The following is a 22,666-nucleotide window of genomic DNA, read 5'->3' as shown; positions in this document are numbered from 1 at the left end:
TATGAAACACACCAAAACAAGAATTTAGGGTCCAATGGGAAGGATCAACTGCGTTTGTTGACAAAAATTACAACGTGACTTTGTGTCACGAACTTATACATTAATTGCACCAGTTCACCAAGTTTTGCACCGAGTTTCATCCAGTTATGAAACGATCCCAAATGCACCCAAAGACTATATAACACTCAAAAACATGAGTGTTGGATCCGACGGGGGTGGATCGAGTGCGTTCGTTGCAACAAATTCTGAAACGACTTCGTGGCACGATTTTTTGCATTAATTAGACCAGTTCAGTATGTTTTGCACCATGTTTCGTGCAGTTACGAAATCATCCGAAATAAACTCAAACACTATGCAACGCACGAAAACATGAAATTAGGTTCCAATGGGATGGATCAAGTGCATTTGTTGCGAAAAATTACAACGTGACTTCGTGGCACGAACTTTTGCATTAATTGCACCAGTTCGCCCCGTTTTGCACCGAGTTTCATGTAGTTACATAACGATCCCAAATGCACCCAAACACTATGAAACGCACCAAAACATAAGTTTAGGGTCCAACGGGATGGATCGAGTATATTCATTGCGAAAAAATTACAACGTGACTTCGTGGCACGAACTTTTGCATTAATTGCACCAGTTCACCCCGTTTTGCACCAAGTTTGCAGTTACGAAACAATCCCAAATGCACCCAAACATTATGAAACGCACCAAAACATGAGTTTAGGGTCCAATGGGGTGGATCGAGTGCATTCGTTGCGAAAAATTACAACATGACTTCGTGGCACGAACTTTTGCGCAAATTGCACTAGTTCACCCCGCTTTGCATCGAGTTTCATGCAGTTACGAAGCGATTCCAAACGCACCCAAACACTATGCAACACACCAAAACATGAGTTTATGGTCCAATGGGGTGGATCAGGTGCGTTCGTTGCGAAAAATTACAACGTGACTTCGTGGCACGAACTTATGCATTAATTGCACCAGTTCACCCCGTTTTGCACTGAGTTTCATGCAGTTACATAACGATCCCAAATGCACCCAAACACTATGAAACGCACCAAATCATAAGTTTAGGGTCCAACGGGATGGATCGAATGTGTTCGTTGCGAAAAAATTACAACGTGACTTCGTGGCACGAAGTTTTGCATTAATTGCACCAGTTCACCCCGTTTTACACCAAGTTTGCAGTTACGAAACGATCCCAAATGCACCCAAACATTATGAAACGCGCCAAAACAAGAGTTTAGGGTGCAGTGGGATGCATCGAGTGCGTTTGTGTTTGAAAAATTACAACGTGACTTCGTGGCACGAACTTTTGCATTAATTGCACCAGTTTGACCCGTTTTGCACCGAGTTTCATGCAGTTATGAAACGATCCCAAATGCACCCAAACACTATGCAACACACCAAAACATGAGTTTATGGTCCAATGGGGTCGATCAGGTGCGTTCGTTGCGAAAAATTACAACATGACTTCGTGGCACGAACTTTTGCATTAATTGCACCAGTTCACCCAGTTTTGCACCAAGTTCCGTGCAGTTACGAAACGATCCCAAATGCACCCAAACACTATGGGACACACCAAAACATGAGTTCAGGGTCCAATGGTGTGGATCGAGTGCGTTCGTTGCGAAAAATTACAACGTGACTTTGTGACACGAACTCATGCATTAATTGCACTAGTTCACCCCGTTTTGCACCAAGTTTCATTTAGTTACGAAACGATCCCAAATGCACCCAAACACTATGCAACGCACCAAAAAATGAGTTTATGGTCCAATGCGGTGGATCAGGTGTGTTCGTTGCGGAAAATTACAATGCGACTTCGTGGCACCACTTTTTGCACTAATTGCACCAGTTAACCCTTTTTGCACCGAGTTTCATGCAGTTACGAAATGATCCCAAATGCACCCAAACACTATGCTACATAACAAAACATGATTTTATGGTCCAGTGGGATGGATCAGGTGCGTTCGTTGTGAAAAATTACAAAGTGACTTTGTGGCACAAACTTTTGCACTAATTGCACTAGTTCACCCCGTTTTGCTTCGAGTTTCATGCAGTTACGAAGCGATTCCAAATGCACCCAAACACTATGCAACACACCAAAACATGAGTTTATGGTCCAATGGGGCCGATCAGGTGCGTTCGTTGCGAAAAATTATAATGTGACTTCGTGGCACGAACTTTTGCAATAATTCCACAAGTTAACCCTTTTTGCAACGAGTTTCATGCAGTTACGAAACCATACCAAATGCACCCAAACACTATGAAACGCTCCAAAACATGAATTTATGGTCAATGGGATGCATCGAGTGTGTTTGTTGCGAAAAATTACAATTTGACTTCGTGGCACGAACTTTTGCATTAATTGCACTAGTTCGCCCCATTTTGCACCGAGTTTCATGCAGTTATGAAACGATCCCAAATGCACCCAAACACTATGAAACACACCAAATCAAGAATTTAGGGTCCAATGGGAAGGATCGACTGCGTTTGTTGCGAAAAATTACAATGTGACTTTGTGTCACGAACTTATACATTAATTGCACCAGTTCACCAAGTTTTGCACCGAGTTTCATGCAGTTATGAAACGATCCCAAATGCACCCAAAGACTATATAACACTCAAAAACATGAGTGTTGGATCCGATGGGGGTGGATCGAGTGTGTTCGTTATAACAAATTATGACACGACTTCGTGGCACGATTTTTTGCATTAATTAGACCAGTTCAGTATGTTTTGCACCATGTTTCGTGCAGTTACGAAATCATTCGAAATGAACTCAAACACTATGCAACGCACGAAAACATGAAATTAGGTTCCAATGGGATGGATCAAGGGCATTTGTTGCGAAAAATTACAACGTGACTTCGTGGCACGAACTTTTGCATTAATTGCACTAGTTCACCACGTTTTGCACCGAGTTTCATGCAGTTACGTAACGATCCAAAATGCACCCAAACACTATGAAACGCACCAAAACATAAGTTTAGGGTCCAATGGGATGGATCGAGTCTGTTCATTGCGAAAAAATTACAGCGTGACTTCGTGGCACGAACTTTTGCATTAATTGCACCAGTTCACCCCGTTTTGCACCAAGTTTGCAGTTACGAAACAATCCCAAATGCACCCAAACATTATGAAACGCACCAAAACATGAGTTTAGGGTCCAATAGGGTGGATCGAGTGCATTCGTTGCGAAAAATTACAACATGACTTCGTGGCACGAACTTTTGCGCAAATTGCACTAGTTCACCCCGCTTTGCATCGAGTTTCGTGCAGTTACGAAGCGATTTCAAACGCACCCAAACACTATGCAACACACCAAAACATGAGTTTATGGTCCAATGCGGTGGATCAGGTGTGTACGTTGCGGAAAATTACAATGCGACTTCGTGGCACGAACTTTTGCACTAATTGCACCAGTTAACCCTTTTTGCACCGAGTTTCATGCAGTTACGAAATGATCCCAAATGCACCCAAACACTATGCTACATAACAAAACATGATTTTATGGTCCAGTGGGATGGATCAGGTGCGTTCGTTGTGAAAAATTACAAAGTGACTTTGTGGCACAAACTTTTGCACTAGTTCACCCCGTTTTGCTTTGAGTTTCTTGCATTTACGAAGCGATTCCAAATGCACCCAAACACTATGCAACACACCAAAACATGAGTGTATGGTCCAATGGGGCCAATCAGGTGCGTTCGTTGCGAAAAATTACAATGTGACTTCGTGGCACGAACTTTTGTAATAATTCCACTTGTTAACCCTTTTTGCAACGAGTTTCATGCAGTTACGAAACCATACCAAATGCACCCAAACACTATGAAACGCTCCAAAACATGAATTTATGGTCCAATGGGATGCATCGAGTGTGTTTGTTGCGAAAAATTACAACGTGCCTTCGTGGCACGAACTTTTGCATTAATTGCACTAGTTCGCCCCATTTTGCACCGAGTTTAATGCAGTTATGAAATGATCCCAAATGCACCCAAACACTATGAAACACACCAAAACAAGAATTTAGGGTCCAATTGGAATGATCGACTGCGTTTGTTGCGAAAAATTACAACGTGACTTTGTGTCACGAACTTATACATTAATTGCACTAGTTCACCAAGTTTTGCACCGAGTTTCATGCAGTTATGAAACGATCCCAAATGCACCCAAAGACTATATAACACTCAAAAACATGAGTGTTGGATCCGATGGGGGTGGATCGAGTGCGTTCGTTGCAACAAATTCTGACACGACTTCGTGGCTCGATTTTTTGCATTAATTACACCAGTTCAGTAACTTTTGCACCATGTTTCGTGCAGTTACGAAATCATCCGAAATGAACTCAAACACTATGTAACGCACGAAAACATGAAATTAGGTAACAATGGGATGGATCAAGTGCATTTGTTGCGAAAAATTACAACGTGACTTCGTGGCACGAACTTTTGCATTAATTGCACCAGTTCACCCCATTTTGCACCGTGTTTCATGTAGTTACGTAACGATCCAAAATGCACCCAAACACTATGAAACGCACCAAAACATAAGTTTAGGGTCCAACAGGATGGATCGAGTCTGTTCATTGCGAAAAAATTACAACGTGACTTCGTGGCACGAACTTTTGCATTAATTGCACCAGTCACCCCGTTTTGCACCAAGTTTGCAGTTACGAAACAATCCCAAATGCACCCAAACATTATGAAATGCACCAAAATATGAGTTTAGGGTCCAATGGGGTGGATCGAGTGCATTTGTTGCGAAAAATTACAATGTGACTTCGTGGCACGAACTTTTGCGCAAATTGCACTAGTTCACCCCTCTTTGCATCGAGTTTCATGCAGTTACGAAGCGATTCCAAACGCACCCAAACACTATGCAACACACCAAAACATGAGTTTATGGTCCAATGGGGTGGATCAGGTGCGTTCGTTGCAAAAAATTACAATTTGACTTCGTGGCATGAACTTATGCATTAATTGCACCAGTTCACCCCGTTTTGCACTAAGTTTCTTGCAGTTACATAACGACCTCAAATGCACCGAAACACTATGAAACGCACCAAATCATAAGTTTAGGGTCCAACGGGATGGATCGAATGTGTTCGTTGCGAAAAAATTACAACGTGACTTCGTGGCACGAAGTTTTGCATTAATTGCACCAGTTCACCCCGTTTTACACCAAGTTTGTAGTTACGAAACGATCCCAAATGCACCCGAACATTATGAAACGCACCGAAACAAGAGTTTAGGGTGCAGTGGGATGCATCGAGTGCGTTTGTTGTGAAAAATTTCAACGTGACTTCGTGGCACGAACTTTTGCATTAATTGCACCAGTTTGACCCGTTTTGCACCGAGTTTCATGCAGTTATGAAACGATCCCAAATGCACCCAAACACTATGCAACACACCAAAACATGAGTTTATGGTCCAATGGGGTCGATCAGGTGCGTTCGTTGCGAAAAATTACAACATGACTTCCTGGCACGAATTTTTGCATTAATTGCACCAGTTCACCCAGTTTTGCACCAAGTTCCTTGTAGTTACGAAACGATCCCAAATGCACCCAAACACTATGGAACACACCAAAACATGAGTTCAGAGTCCAATGGTGTGGATCGAGTACGTTCGTTGCGAAAAATTACAACGTGACTTCGTGACACGAACTCATGCATGAATTGCACCAGTTCACCCCGTTTTGCACCAAGTTTCATTTAGTTACGAAACGATCCCAAATGCACCAAACACAATGCAACGCACCAAAAAATGAGTTTATGGTCCAATGCGGTGGATCAGGTGTGTTCGTTGCGGAAAATTACAATGCGACTTCGTGGCACGAACTTTTGCACTAATTGCACCAGTTAACCCTTTTTGCACCGAGTTCCATGCAGTTACGAAATGATCCCAAATGCACCCAAACACTATGCTACATACCAAAACATGATTTTATGGTCCAGTGGGATGGATCAGGTGCGTTTGTTGTGAAAAATTACAAAGTGACTTTGTGGCACAAACTTTTGCACTAATTGCACTAGTCCACCCCGTTTTGCTTCTAGTTTCATGCAGTTACGAAGCGATTCCAAATGCACCCAAACACTATGGAACACACCAAAACATGAGTTTATGGTCCAATGGGGCCGATCAGGTGCGTTCGTTGAGAAAAATTACAACGTGACTTCGTGGCACAAACTTTTGCAATAATTCGACTAGTTAACCCTTTTTGCAACGAGTTTCATGCAGTTACGAAACCATACCAAATGCACCCAAACACTATGAAACGCTCCAAAACATGAATTTATGGTCCAATGGGATGCATCGAGTGTGTTTGTTGCGAAAAATTACAACGTGACTTCGTGGCACGAACTTTTGCATTAATTGCACTAGTTCGCCCCATTTTGCACCAAGTTTAATGTAGTTATGAAACGATCCCAAATGCACCCAAACACTGTGAAATACACCAAAACAAGAATTTAGGGTCCAATTGGAAGGATCTACTGCATTTGTTGCGAAAAATTACAAAGTGACTTTGTGTCACGAACTTATACATTAATTGCACCAGTTCACCAAGTTTTGCACCGAGTTTCATACAGTTATGAAACGATCCCAAATACACCCAAAGACTATATAACACTCAAAAACATGAGTGTTGGATCCGATGGGGGTGGATCGAGTGCGTTCGTTGCAACAAATTCTGACACGACTTCGTGGCACGATTTTTTGCATTAATTAGACCAGTTCAGTGAGTTTTGCACCATGTTTCGTGCAGTTACGAAATCATCCGAAATGAACTCAAACACTATGTAACGCACAAAAACATGAAATTAGGTTCCAATGGGATGGATCAAGTGCATTTGTTGCGAAAAATTACAACGTGACTTCGTGGCACGAACTTTTGCATTAATTGCACCAGTTCACCCCATTTTGCACCGAGTTTCATGCAGTTACGTAACGATCCAAAATGCACCCAAACACTATGAAACGCACCAAAACATAAGTTTAGTGTCCAATGGGATGGATCGAGTCTGTTCATTGCGAAAAAATTACAACATGACTTCGTGGCACGAACTTTTCATTAATTGCACCAGTTCACCCCGTTTTGCACCAAGTTTGCAGTTACGAAACAATCCCAAATGCACCCAAACATTATGAAACGCACCAAAACATGAGTTTAGGGTCTAATGGGGTGGATCGAGTGCATTCGTTGCGAAAAATTACAACGTGACTTCGTGGCACGAACTTTTGCGCAAATTGCACTAGTTCACCCCTCTTTGCATCGAGTTTCCTGCAGTTACGAAGCGATTCCAAACGCACCCAAACACTATGCAACACACCAAAACATGAGTTTATGGTCCAATGGGGTGGATCAGGAGCGTTCGTTGCGAAAAATTACAACGTAACTTCGTGGCACGAACTTATGCATTAATTGCACCAGTTCACCCCATTTTGCAATGTGTTTCATGCAGTTACATAACGATCCCAAATGCACCCAAACACTATGAAACGCACCAAAACATAAGTTTAGGTTCCAACGGGATGGATCGAATGTGTTCGTTGCGAAAAAATTACAACGTGACTTGGTGGCACGAAGTTTTGCATTAATTGCACCAGTTCACCCCGTTTTACACCAAGTTTGCAGTTACGAAACGATCCCAAATGCACCCAAACATTATGAAACGCACCAAAACAAGTGTTTAGGGTGCAGTGGGATGCATCGAGTGCGTTTCTTGTGAAAAATTACAACGTGACTTCGTGGCACGAACTTTTGCATTAATTGCACCAGTTTGCCCCGTTTTGCACCGAGTTTCATGCTGTTATGAAACGATCCCAAATACACTCAAACACTATGCAACACACCAAAATATGAGTTTATGGTCCAATGGGGTCGATCAGGTGCGTTCGTTGCGAAAAATTACTACATGACTTCGTGGCACGAACTTTTGCATTAATTGCACCAGTTCACCCAGTTTTGCACCAAGTTCCCTGCAATTACGAAACGATCCCAAATGCACCCAAACACTATGGAACACACTAAAACATGAGTTTAGGGTCCAATGGTGTGGATCGAGTGCGTTCGTTGCGAAAAATTACAACGTGACTTCGTGACACGAACTCATGCATTAATTGCACCAGTTCACCCTGTTTTGCACCAAGTTTCATTTAGTTACGAAACGATCCCAAATGCACCCAAACAGTATGCAACGCACCAAAAAATGAGTTTATGGTCCAATGCGGTGGATCAGGTGTGTTCGTTGCAGAAAATTACAATGCGACTTCGTGGCACGAACTTTTGCACTAATTGCACCAGTTAACCCTTTTTGCACCGAGTTTCATGCAGTTACGAAATGATCCCAAATGCACCCAAACACTATGCTACATACCAAAACATGATTTTATGGTCCAGTGGGATGGATCAGGTGCGTTTGTTGTGAAAAATTACAAAGTGACTTTGTGGCATAAACTTTTGCACTAATTGCACTAGTTCACCCCGTTTTGCTTCGAGTTTCATGCAGTTACGAAGCGATTCCAAATGCACCCAAACACTATGCAACACACCAAAACATGAGTTTATGGTCCAATGGGGCCGATCAGGTGCGTTCGTTGAGAAAAATTACAACGTGACTTCGTGGCACGAACTTTTGCAATAATTCGACTAGTTAACCCTTTTTGCAACGAGTTTCATGCAGTTACGAAACCATACCAAATGCACCCAAACACTATGAAACGCTCCAAAACATGAATTTATGGTCCAATGGGATGCATCGAGTGTGTTTTTTGCGAAAAATTACAACGTGACTTCGTGGCACGATCTTTTGCATTAATTGCACTAGTTCGCCCCATTTTGCACCAAGTTTAATGCAGTTATGAAACGATCCCAAATGCACCCAAACACTATGAAACACACCAAAACAAGAATTTAGGGTCCAATGGGAAGGTTCGACTGCGTTTGTTGCGAAAAATTACAACGTGACTTTGTGTCACGAACTTATACATTAATTGCACCAGTTCACCAAGTTTTGCACCGAGTTACATGCAGTTATGAAACGATCCCAAATGCACCCAAAGACTATATAACACTCAAAAACATGTGTGTTGGATCCAATGGGGGTGGATCGAGTGTGTTCGTTGCAACAAATTCTGACACGACTTCGTGGCACGATTTTTTGCATTAATTAGACCAGTTCAGTATGTTTTGCACCATGTTTCGTGCAGTTACGAAATTATCCGAAATGAACTCAAACACTATGCAACGCACGAAAACATTAAATTAGGTTCCAATGGGATGGATCAAGTGCATTTGTTGCGAAAAATTACAACGTGACTTCGTGGCACGAACTTTTGCATTAATTGCACCAGTTCACCCCGTTTTGCACCGAGTTTCATGCAGTTACGTAACGATCCAAAATGCACCCAAACACTATGAAATGCACCAAAACATAAGTTTAGGGTCCAACGGGATGGATCGAGTCTGTTCATTGCGAAAAAAATTACAACGTGACTTCGTGGCACGAACTTTTGCATTAATTGCACCAGTTCACCCCGTTTTGCACCAAGTTTGCAGTTACGAAACAATCCCAAATGCACCCAAACATTATGAAACGCACCAAAACATGAGTTTAGGGTCCAATGGGGTGGATCGAGTGCATTCGTTGCGAAAATTTACAATGTGACTTCGTGGCACGAACTTTTGCGCAAATTGCACTAGTTCACCCCTCTTTGCATCGAGTTTGATGCAGTTACGAAGCGGTTCCAAACGCACCCAAACAATATGCAACACACCAAAACATGAGTTTATGGTCCAACGGGGAGGATCAGGTGCGTTCGTTGCGAAAAATTACAACGTGACTTCGTGGCACGAACTTAAGCATTAATTGCACCAGTTCACCCCGTTTTGCACTGAGTTTCATGCAGTTACATAACGATCCCAAATGCACCCAAACACTATGAAACGCACCAAATCATAAGTTTAGGGTCCAACGGGATGGATCGAATGTGTTCGTTGCGAAAAAAATTACAATGTGACTTCGTGGCACGAAGTTTTGCATTAATTGCACCAGTTCACCCCGTTTTACACCAAGTTTGCAGTTACGAAACGATCCCAAATGCACCCAAACATTATGAAACGCACCAAAACAAGAGTTTAGGGTGTAGTGGGATGCATCGAGTGCGTTTGTTGTAAAAAATTACAACGTGACTTCGTGGCACAAACTTTTTCATTAATTGCACCAGTTTGCCCCGTTTTGCACCGAGTTTCATGCAGTTATGAAACGATCCCAAATGCACCCAAACACTATGCAACACACCAAAACATGAGTTTATGGTCCAATGGGGTCGATCAGGTGCGTTCGTTGCGAAAAATTACAACTTGACTTCGTGGCACGAACTTTTGCATTAATTGCACTAGTTCACACAGTTTTGCACCAAGTTCCCTGCAGCTACGAAACGATCCCAAATGCACCAAACACTATGGAACACACCAAAACATGAGTTCAGGGTCCAATGGTGTGGATCGAGTGCGTTCGTTGCGAAACATTACAACGTGACTTCGTGACACGAACTCATGCATTAATTGCACCAGTTCACCCCGTTTTGCACCAAGTTTCATTTAGTTACGAAACGATCCCAAATGCACCCAAACACTATGCAACGCACCAAAAAATGAGTTTATGGTCCAATGCGGTGGATCTGGTGTGTTCGTTGCGGAAAATTACAATGCAACTTCGTGGCACGAACTTTTGCACTAATTGCACCAGTTAACCCTTTTTGCACCGAGTTTCATGCAGTTACGAAATGATCCCAAATGCACCCAAACACTATGCTACATACCAAAACATGATTTTATGGTCCAGTGGGATGGATCAGGTGCGTTCGTTGTGAAAAATTACAAAGTGACTTTGTGGCACAAACTTTTGCACTAATTGCACTAGTTCACCCCATTTTGCATCGAGTTTCAAGAAGTTACGAAGCGATTCCAAATGCACCCAAACACCATGCAACACGCCAAAACATGAGTTTATGGTCCAATGGGGCCGATCAGGTGCGTTCGTTGCGAAAAATTACAACGTGACTTCGTGGCACGAACTTTTGCAATAATTCAACTAGTTAACCCTTTTTGCAACGAGTTTCATGCAGTTACGAAACCATACCAAATGCACCCAAACACTATGAAACACTCCAAAACATGAATTTATGGTCCAATGGGATGCATCTAGTGTGTTTGTTGCGAAAATTTACAACGTGACTTCGTGGCATGAACTTTTGCATTAATTGTACTAGTTCGCCCCATTTTGCACCGAGTTTCATGCAGTAATGAAACGATCCCAAATGCACCCAAACACTATGAAACACACCAAAACAAGAATTTAGGGTCCAATGGAAAGGATCGACTGCGTTTGTTGCAATAAATTACAATGTGACTTTGTGTCACGAACTTATACATTAATTGCACCAGTTCACCAAGTTTTGCACCGAGTTTCATGCAGTTATGAAACGATCCCAAATGCACCCAAAACACTATATAACACTCAAAAACATGAGTGTTGGATCCGATGGGGGTGGATCGAGTGCGTTCATTGCAACAAATTCTGACACGACTTCGTGGCACGATTTTTTGCATTAATTAGACCAGTTCAGTATGTTTTGCACCATGTTTCGTGCAGTTACGAAATCATCCGAAATGAACTCAAACACTATGTAACGCATGAAAACATGAAATTAGGTTCCAATGGGATGGATCAAGTGCATTTGTTGCGAAAAATTACAACGTGACTTCGTGGCACGAACTTTTGCATTAATTGCACCAGTTCACCCCGTTTTGCACCGAGTTTCATGCAGTTACGTAACGATCCAAAATGCACCCAAACACTATGAAACGCACCAAAACATAAGTTTAGGGTCCAACGGGATGGATCGAGTCTGTTCATTGCAAAAAAATTACAACGTGACTTCGTGGCACGAACTTTTGCGTTAATTGCACCAGTTCACCCCGTTTTGCACCAAGTTTGCAGTTACGAAACAATCCCAAATGCACCCAAACATTATGAAACGCACCAAAACATGAGTTTAGGGTAAAATGGGGTGGATCGAGTGCATTCGTTGCGAAAAATTACAACGTGACTTCGTGGCACGAACTTTTGCGCAAATTGCACTAGTTCACCCCGCTTTGCATCGAGTTTCATGCAGTTACGAAGCGATTCCAAACGCACCCAAACACTATGCAACACACCAAAACATGAGTTTATGGTCCAATGGGGTGGATCAGGTGCGTTCGTTGCGAAAAATTACAACGTGACTTCGTGGCACGAACATATGCATTAATTGCACCAGTTCACCCCGTTTTGCACTGAGTTTCATGCAGTTACATAACGATCCCAAATGCACCCAAACACTATGAAACGCACCAAATCATAAGTTTAGGGTCCAACGGGATGGATCGAATGTGTTCGTTGCGATAAAAATTACAATGTGACTTCGTGCCACGAAGTTTTGCATTAATTGCACCAGTTCACCCCGTTTTACACCAAGTTTGCAGTTACGGAACGATCCCAAATGCATCCAAACATTATGAAACGCACCAAAACAAGAGTTTAGGGTGTAGTGGGATGCATCGAGTGCGTTTGTTGTGAAAAATTACAACGTGACTTCGTGGCACAAACTTTTGCACTAATTGCACCAGTTAACCCTTTTTGCACCGAGTTTCATGCAGTTACGAAATGTTCCCAAATGCACCCAAACACTATGCTACATACCAAAACATGATTTTATGGTCCAGTGGGATGGATCAGGTGCGTTCGTTGTGAAAAAATACAAAGTGACTTTGTGGCACAAACTTTTGCACTAATTGCACTAGTTCACCCGTTTTGCATCGAGTTTCATGCAGTTACGAAGCGATTCCAAATGCACCCAAACACCATGCAACATGCCAAAACATGAGTTTATGGTCCAATGGGGCCGATCAGGTGCGTTCGTTGCGAAAAATTACAACGTGACTTCGTGGCACGAACTTTTGCAATAATTCAACTAGATCGCCCCATTTTGCACCGAGTTTCATGCAGTAATGAAACGATCCCAAATGCACCTAAACACTATGAAACACACCAAAACAAGAATTTAGGGTCCAATGGAAAGGATCGACTGCGTTTGTTGCAATAAATTACAATGTGACTTTGTGTCACGAACTTATACATTAATTGCACCAGTTCACCAAGTTTTGCACCGAGTTTCATGCAGTTATGAAACGATACCAAATGCACCCAAAACACTATATAACACTCAAAAACATGAGTGTTGGATCCGATGGGGGTGGATCGAGTGCGTTCATTGCAACAAATTCTGACATGACTTCGTGGCACGAATTTTTGCATTAATTGCACCAGTTCACCCCATTTTGCACCAAGTTTGCAGTTACGAAACAATCCCAAATGCACCCAAACATTATGAAACGCACCAAAACATGAGTTTAGGGTAAAATGGGGTGGATCGAGTGCATTCGTTGCGAAAAATTACAACGTGACTTCGTGGCACGAACTTTTGCGCAAATTGCACTAGTTCACCCCGCTTTGCATCGAGTTTCATGCAGTTACGAAGCGATTCCAAACGCACCCAAACACTATGCAACACACCAAAACATGAGTTTATGGTCCAATGGGGTGGATCAGGTGCGTTCGTTGCGAAAAATTACAACGTGACTTCGTGGCACGAACTTATGCATTAATTGCACCAGTTCACCGCGTTTTGCACTGAGTTTCATGCAGTTACATAACGATCCCAAATGCACCCAAACACTATGAAACGCACCAAATCTTAAGTTTAGGGTCCAACGGGATGGATCGAATGTGTTCGTTGCGATAAAAATTACAATGTGACTTCGTGCCACGAAGTTTGCATTAATTGCACCAGTTCACCCCGTTTTACACCAAGTTTGCAGTTACGGAACGATCCCAAATGCATCCAAACATTATGAAACGCACCAAAACAAGAGTTTAGGGTGTAGTGGGATGCATCGAGTGCGTTTGTTGTGAAAAATTACAACGTGACTTCGTGGCACAAACTTTTGCATTAATTGCACCAGTTTGCCCCGTTTTGCACCGAGTTTCATGCAGTTATGAAACGATCCCAAATGCACCCAAACACTATGCAACACACCAAAACATGAGTTTATGGTCCAATGGGGTCGATCAGGTGCGTTCGTTGCGAAAAATTACAACATGACTTCGTGGCACGAACTTTTGCATTAATTGCACCAGTTCACCCAGTTTTGCACCAAGTTCCCTGCAGCTACGAAACGATCCCAAATGCACCAAACACTACGGAACACACCAAAACATGAGTTCAGGGTCCAATGGTGTGGATCGAGTGCGTTCGTTGAGAAACATTACAACGTGACTTCGTGACACGAACTCATGCATTAATTGCACCAGTTCACCCCGTTTTGCACCAAGTTTCATTTAGTTACGAAACGATCCCAAATGCACCCAAACACTATGCAACGCACCAAAAAATTAGTTTATGGTCCAATGCGGTGGATCAGGTGTGTTCGTTGCGGAAAATTACAATGCGACTTCGTGGCACGAACTTTTGCACTAATTGCACCAGTTAACCCTTTTTGCACCGAGTTTCATGCAGTTACGAAATGTTCCCAAATGCACCCAAACACTATGCTACATACCAAAACATTATTTTATGGTCCAGTGGGATGGATCAGGTGCGTTCGTTGTGAAAAAATACAAAGTGACTTTGTGGCACAAACTTTTGCACTAATTGCACTAGTTCACCCGTTTTGCATCGAGTTTCATGCAGTTACGAAGTGATTCCAAATGCACCCAAACACCATGCAACATGCCAAAACATGAGTTTATGGTCCAATGGGGCCGATCAGGTGCGTTCGTTGCGAAAAATTACAACGTGACTTCGTGGCACGAACTTTTGCAATAATTCAACTAGATCGCCCCATTTTGCACCGAGTTTCATGCAGTAATGAAACGATCCCAAATGCACCTAAACACTATGAAACACACCAAAACAAGAATTTAGGGTCCAATGGAAAGGATCGACTGCGTTTGTTGCAATAAATTACAATGTGACTTTGTGTCACGAACTTATACATTAATTGCACCAGTTCACCAAGTTTTGCACCGAGTTTCATGCAGTTATGAAACGATCCCAAATGCACCCAAAACACTATATAACACTCAAAAACATGAGTGTTGGATCCGATGGGGGTGGATCGAGTGCGTTCATTGCAACAAATTCTGACACGACTTCGTGGCACGATTTTTTGCATTAATTAGACCAGTTCAGTATGTTTTGCACCATGTTTCGTGCAGTTACGAAATCATCCGAAATGAACTCAAACACTATGTAACGCATGAAAACATGAAATTAGGTTCCAATGGGATGGATCAAGTGCATTTGTTGCGAAAAATTACAACGTGACTTCGTGGCACGAACTTTTGCATTAATTGCACCAGTTCACCCCGTTTTGCACCGAGTTTCATGCAGTTACGTAACGATCCAAAATGCACCCAAACACTAAGAAACACACCAAAACATAAGTTTAGGGTCCAACGGGATGGATCGAGTCTGTTCATTGCAAAAAAATTACAACGTGACTTCGTGGCACGAACTTTTGCGTTAATTGCACCAGTTCACCCCGTTTTGCACCAAGTTTGCAGTTACGAAACAATCCCAAATGCACCCAAACATTATGAAACGCACCAAAACATGAGTTTAGGGTAAAATGGGGTGGATCGAGTGCATTCGTTGCGAAAAATTACAACGTGACTTCGTGGCACGAACTTTTGCGCAAATTGCACTAGTTCACCCCGCTTTGCATCGAGTTTCATGCAGTTACGAAGCGATTCCAAACGCACCCAAACACTATGCAACACACCAAAACATGAGTTTATGGTCCAATGGGGTCGATCAGGTGCGTTCGTTGCGAAAAATTACAACGTGACTTCGTGGCACGAACTTATGCATTAATTGCACCAGTTCACCCCGTTTTGCACTGAGTTTCATGCAGTTACATAACGATCCCAAATGCACCCAAACACTATGAAACGCACCAAATCATAAGTTTAGGGTCCAACGGGATGGATCGAATGTGTTCGTTGCGATAAAAATTACAATGTGACTTCGTGCCACGAAGTTTTGCATTAATTGCACCAGTTCACCCCGTTTTACACCAAGTTTGCAGTTACGGAACGATCCCAAATGCATCCAAACATTATGAAACGCACCAAAACAAGAGTTTAGGGTGTAGTGGGATGCATCGAGTGCGTTTGTTGTGAAAAATTACAACGTGACTTCGTGGCACAAACTTTTGCATTAATTGCACCAGTTTGCCCCGTTTTGCACCGAGTTTCATGCAGTTATGAAACGATCCCAAATGCACCCAAACACTATGCAACACACCAAAACATGAGTTTATGGTCCAATGGGGTCGATCAGGTGCGTTCGTTGCGAAAAATTACAACATGACTTCGTGGCACGAACTTTTGCATTAATTGCACCAGTTCACCCAGTTTTGCACCAAGTTCCCTGCAGCTACGAAACGATCCCAAATGCACCAAACACTACGGAACACACCAAAACATGAGTTCAGGGTCCAATGGTGTGGATCGAGTGCGTTCGTTGAGAAACATTACAACGTGACTTCGTGACACGAACTCATGCATTAATTGCACCAGTTCACCCCGTTTTGCACCAAGTTTCATTTAGTTACGAAACGATCCCAAATGCACCCAAACACTATGCAACGCACCAAAAAATTAGTTTATGGTCCAATGCGGTGGATCAGGTGTGTTCGTTGCGGAAAATTACAATGCGACTTCGTGGCACGAACTTTTGCACTAATTGCACCAGTTAACCCTTTTTGCACCGAGTTTCATGCAGTTACGAAATGTTCCCAAATGCACCCAAACACTATGCTACATACCAAAACATGATTTTATGGTCCAGTGGGATGGATCAGGTGCGTTCGTTGTGAAAAAATACAAAGTGACTTTGTGGCACAAACTTTTGCACTAATTGCACTAGTTCACCCGTTTTGCATCGAGTTTCATGCAGTTACGAAGCGATTCCAAATGCACCCAAACACCATGCAACATGCCAAAACATGAGTTTATGGTCCAATGGGGCCGATCAGGTGCGTTCGTTGTGAAAAATTACAACGTGACTTCGTGGCACGAACTTTTGCAATAATTCAACTAGTTCGCCCCATTTTGCACCGAGTTTCATGCAGTAATGAAACGATCCCAAATGCACCTAAACACTATGAAACACACCAAAACAAGAATTTAGGGTCCAATGGAAAGGATCGACTGCGTTTGTTGCAATAAATTACAATGTGACTTTGTGTCACGAACTTATACATTAATTGCACCAGTTCACCAAGTTTTGCACCGAGTTTCTTGCAGTTATGAAACGATCCCAAATGCACCCAAAACACTATATAACACTCAAAAACATGAGTGTTGGATCCGATGGGGGTGGATCAAGTGCGTTCATTGCAACAAATTCTGACATGACTTCGTGGCACGATTTTTTGCATTAATTAGACCAGTTCAGTATGTTTTGCACCATGTTTCGTGCAGTTACGAAATCATCCGAAATGAACTCAAACACTATGTAACGCACGAAAACATGAAATTAGGTTCCAATGGGATGGATCAAGTGCATTTGTTGCGAAAAATTACAACGTGACTTCGTGGCACGAACTTTTGCATTAATTGCACCAGTTCACCCCGTTTTGCACCGAGTTTCATGCAGTTACGTAACGATCCAAAATGCACCCAAACACTAAGAAACGCACCAAAACATAAGTTTAGGGTCCAGCGGGATGGATCGAGTCTGTTCATTGCAAAAAAATTACAACGTGACTTCGTGGCACGAACTTCTGCATTAATTGCACCAGTTCACCCCGTTTTGCACCAAGTTTACAGTTACGAAACAATCCCAAATGCACCCAAACATTATGAAACGCGCCAAAACATGAGTTTAGGGTAAAATGGGGTGGATTGAGTGCATTCGTTGCGAAAAATTACAACGTGACTTCGTGGCACGAACTTTTGCGCTAATTGCACTAGTTCACCCCGCTTTGCATCGAGTTTCATGCAGTTACGAAGCGATTCCAAACGCACCCAAACACTATGCAACACACCAAAACATGAGTTTATGGTCCAATGGGGTGGATCAGGTGCGTTCGTTGCGAAAAATTACAACGTGACTTCGTGGCACGAACTTATGCATTAATTGCACCAGTTCACCCCGTTTTGCACTGAGTTTCATGCAGTTACATAACGATCCCAAATGCACCCAAACACTATGAAACGCACCAAAACATAAGTTTAGGGTCCAACGGGATGGATCGAATGTGTTCGTTGCGATAAAAATTACAATGTGACTTCGTGCCACGAAGTTTTGCATTAATTGCACCAGTTCACCCCGTTTTACACCAAGTTTGCAGTTACGGAACGATCCCAAATGCATCCAAACATTATGAAACGCACCAAAACAAGAGTTTAGGGTGTAGTGGGATGCATCGAGTGCGTTTGTTGTGAAAAATTACAACGTGACTTCGTGGCACAAACTTTTGCATTAATTGCACCAGTTTGCCCCGTTTTGCACCGAGTTTCATGCAGTTATGAAACGATCCCAAATGCACCCAAACACTATGCAACACACCAAAACATGAGTTTATGGTCCAATGGGGTCGATCAGGTGCGTTCGTTGTGAAAAATTACAACATGACTTCGTGGCACGAACTTTTGCATTAATTGCACCAGTTCACCCAGTTTTGCACCAAGTTCCCTGCAGCTACGAAACGATCCCAAATGCACCAAACACTACGGAACACACCAAAACATGAGTTCAGGGTCCAATGGTGTGGATCGAGTGCGTTCGTTGAGAAACATTACAACGTGACTTCGTGACACGAACTCATGCATTAATTGCACCAGTTCACCCCGTTTTGCACCAAGTTTCATTTAGTTACGAAACGATCCCAAATGCACCCAAACACTATGCAACGCACCAAAAAATTAGTTTATGGTCCAATGCGGTGGATTAGGTGTGTTCGTTGCGGAAAATTACAATGCGACTTCGTGGCACGAACTTTTGCACTAATTGCACCAGTTAACCCTTTTTGCCCCGAGTTTCATGCAGTTACGAAATGTTCCCAAATGCACCCAAACACTATGCTACATACCAAAACATGATTTTATGGTCCAGTGGGATGGATCAGGTGCGTTCGTTGTGAAAAAATACAAAGTGACTTTGTGGCACAAACTTTTGCACTAATTGCACTAGTTCACCCGTTTTGCATCGAGTTTCATGCAGTTACGAAGCGATTCCAAATGCACCCAAACACCATGCAACATGCCAAAACATGAGTTTATGGTCCAATGGGGCCGATCAGGTGCGTTCATTGCGAAAAATTACAACGTGACTTCGTGGCACGAACTTTTGCAATAATTCAACTAGTTCGCCCCATTTTGCACCGAGTTTCATGCAGTAATGAAACGATCCCAAATGCACCTAAACACTATGAAACACACCAAAACAAGAATTTAGGGTCCAATGGAAAGGATCGACTGCGTTTGTTGCAATAAATTACAATGTGACTTTGTGTCACGAACTTAAACATTAATTGCACTAGTTCACCAAGTTTGGCACCGAGTTTCATGCAGTTATGAAACGATCCCAAATGCACCCAAAACACTATATAACACTCAAAAACATGAGTGTTGGATCCGATGGGGGTGGATCGAGTGCGTTCATTGCAACAAATTCTGACATGACTTCGTGGCACGATTTTTTGCATTAATTAGACCAGTTCAGTATGTTTTGCACCATGTTTCGTGCAGTTACGAAATCATCCGAAATGAACTCAAACACTATGTAACGCACGAAAACATGAAATTAGGTTCCAATGGGATGGATCAAGTGCATTTGTTGCGAAAAATTACAACGTGACTTCGTGGCACGAACTTATGCATTAATTGCACCAGTTCACCCCGTTTTGCACTGAGTTTCATGCAGTTACATAACGATCCCAAATGCACCCAAACACTATGAAACGCACCAAAACATAAGTTTAGGGTCCAACGGGATGTATCGAATGTGTTCGTTGCGAAAAAATTACAACATGACTTCGTGGCACGAAGTTTTGCATTAATTGCACCAGTTCACCCCGTTTTACACCAAGTTTGCAGTTACGAAACGATCCCAAATGCACCCAAACGTTATGAAACGCACCAAAACAAGAGTTTAGGGTGCAGTGGGATGCATCTAGTGCGTTTGTTTTGAAAAATTACAATGTGACTTCGTGGCACAAACTTTTGCATTAATTGCACCAGTTTGCCACGTTTTGCACCGAGTTTCATGCAGTTATGAAACGATCCCAAATGCACCCAAACACTATGCAACACAGCAAAACATGAGTATATGGTCCAATGGGGTCGATCAGGTGCGTTCGTTGTGAAAAATTACAACGTGACTTCGTGGCACGAACTTATGCATTAATTGCACCAGTTCACCCCGTTTTGCACTGAGTTTCATGCAGTTACATAACGATCCCAAATGCACCCAAACACTATGAAACGCACCAAAACATAAGTTTAGGGTCCAACGGGATGGATCGAATGTGTTCGTTGCGATAAAAATTACAATGTGACTTCGTGCCACGAAGTTTTGCATCAATTGCACCAGTTCACCCCGTTTTACACCAAGTTTGCAGTTACGGAACGATCCCAAATGCATCCAAACATTATGAAACGCACCAAAACCAGAGTTTAGGGTGTAGTGGGATGCATCGAGTGCGTTTGTTGTGAAAAATTACAACGTGACTTCGTGGCACAAACTTTTGCATTAATTGCACCAGTTTGCCCCGTTTTGCACCGAGTTTCATGCAGTTATGAAACGATCACAAATGCACCCAAACACTATGCAACACACCAAAACATGAGTTTATGGTCCAATGGGGTCGATCAGGTGCGTTCGTTGCGAAAAATTACAACATGACTTCGTGGCACGAACTTTTGCATTAATTGCACCAGTTCACCCAGTTTTGCACCAAGTTCCCTGCAATTAAGAAACGATCCCAAATGCACCCAAACACTATGGAACACACCAAAACATGAGTTCAGGGTCCAATGGTGTGGATCGAGTGCATTCGTTGAGAAAAATTACAACGTGACTTCTTGACACGAACTCTTGCATTAATTGCACCAGTTCACCCCGTCTTGCACCAAGTTTCATTTAGTTACGAAACGATCCCAAATGCACCCAAACACTATGGAACGCACCAAAAAATTAGTTTATGGTCCAATGCGGTGGATCAGGTGTGTTCGTTGCGGAAAATTACAATGCGACTTCGTGGCACGAACTTTTGCACTAATTGCACCAGTTAACCTTTTTTGCACCGAGTTTCATGCAGTTACGATTTGATCCCAAATGCACCCAAACACTATGCTACATACCAAAACATGATTTTATGGTCCAGTGGGATGGATCAGGTGCATTCGTTGTGAAAATTTACAAAGTGACTTTGTGGCACAAACTTTTGCACTAATTGCACTAGTTCACCCCGTTTTGCATCGAGTTTCATGCAGTTACGAAGCGATTCCAAATGCACCCAAACACTATACAACACACCAAAACATAAGTTTATCGTCCAAAGGGGCCGATCAGGTGCGTTCGTTGCGAAAAATTGCAACGTGACTTCGTGGCACAAACTTTTGCAATAATTCCACTAGTTAACCCTTTTTGCAACGAGTTTCATGCAGTTACGAAACCATACCAAATGCACCCAAACACTATGAAATGCTCCAAAACATGAATTTATGATCCAATGGGATGCATCGAGTGTGTTTGTTGTGAAAAATTACAACGTGACTTCGTGGCACGAACTTTTGCATTAATTGCACTAGTTCGCCCCATTTTGCACCGAGTTTCATGCAGTTACATAACGAGACCAAATGCACCCAAACACTATGAAACGCACCAAAACATAAGTTTTGGGTCCAACGGGATGGATCGAATGTGTTTGTTGCGAAAAAATTACAACGTGACTTGGTGGCACGAAGTTTTGCATTAATTGCACCAGTTCACCCCGTTTTACACCAAGTTTGCAGTTATGAAACGATCCCAAATGCACCCAAACGTTATGAAACGCACCAAAACAAGAGTTTAGGGTGCAGTGGGATGCATCGAGTGCGTTTGTTGTGAAAAATTACAACGTGACTTCGTGGCACGAACTTTTGCATTAATTGCACCAGTTTGCCCCGTTTTGCACCGAGTTTCATGCAGTTATGAAACGATCCCAAATGCACCCAAACACTATGCAAACACACCAAAACATGAGTTTATGGTCCAATGGGGTCGATCAGGTGCGTTCGTTGCGAAAAATTACAACATGACTTCGTGGCACGAACTTTTGCATTAATTGCACCAGTTCACCCAGTTTTGCACCAAGTTCCCTACAGTTACGAAACGATCCCAAATGCACCCAAACACTATGGAACACACCAAAACATGAGTTTAGGGTCCAATGGCGTGGATCGAGTGCGTTCGTTGCGAAAAATGACAACGTGACTTCGTGACACGAACTCTTGCATTAATTGCACCAGTTCAACCTGTTTCGCACCAAGTTTCATTTAGTT

The sequence above is a fragment of the Panicum virgatum genome, chromosome 9N, assembly GCF_016808335.1.
Source record: "Panicum virgatum strain AP13 chromosome 9N, P.virgatum_v5, whole genome shotgun sequence".
Classification (NCBI taxonomy): domain Eukaryota; kingdom Viridiplantae; phylum Streptophyta; class Magnoliopsida; order Poales; family Poaceae; genus Panicum; species Panicum virgatum.
This window is presented reverse-complemented; position numbering follows the sequence as displayed.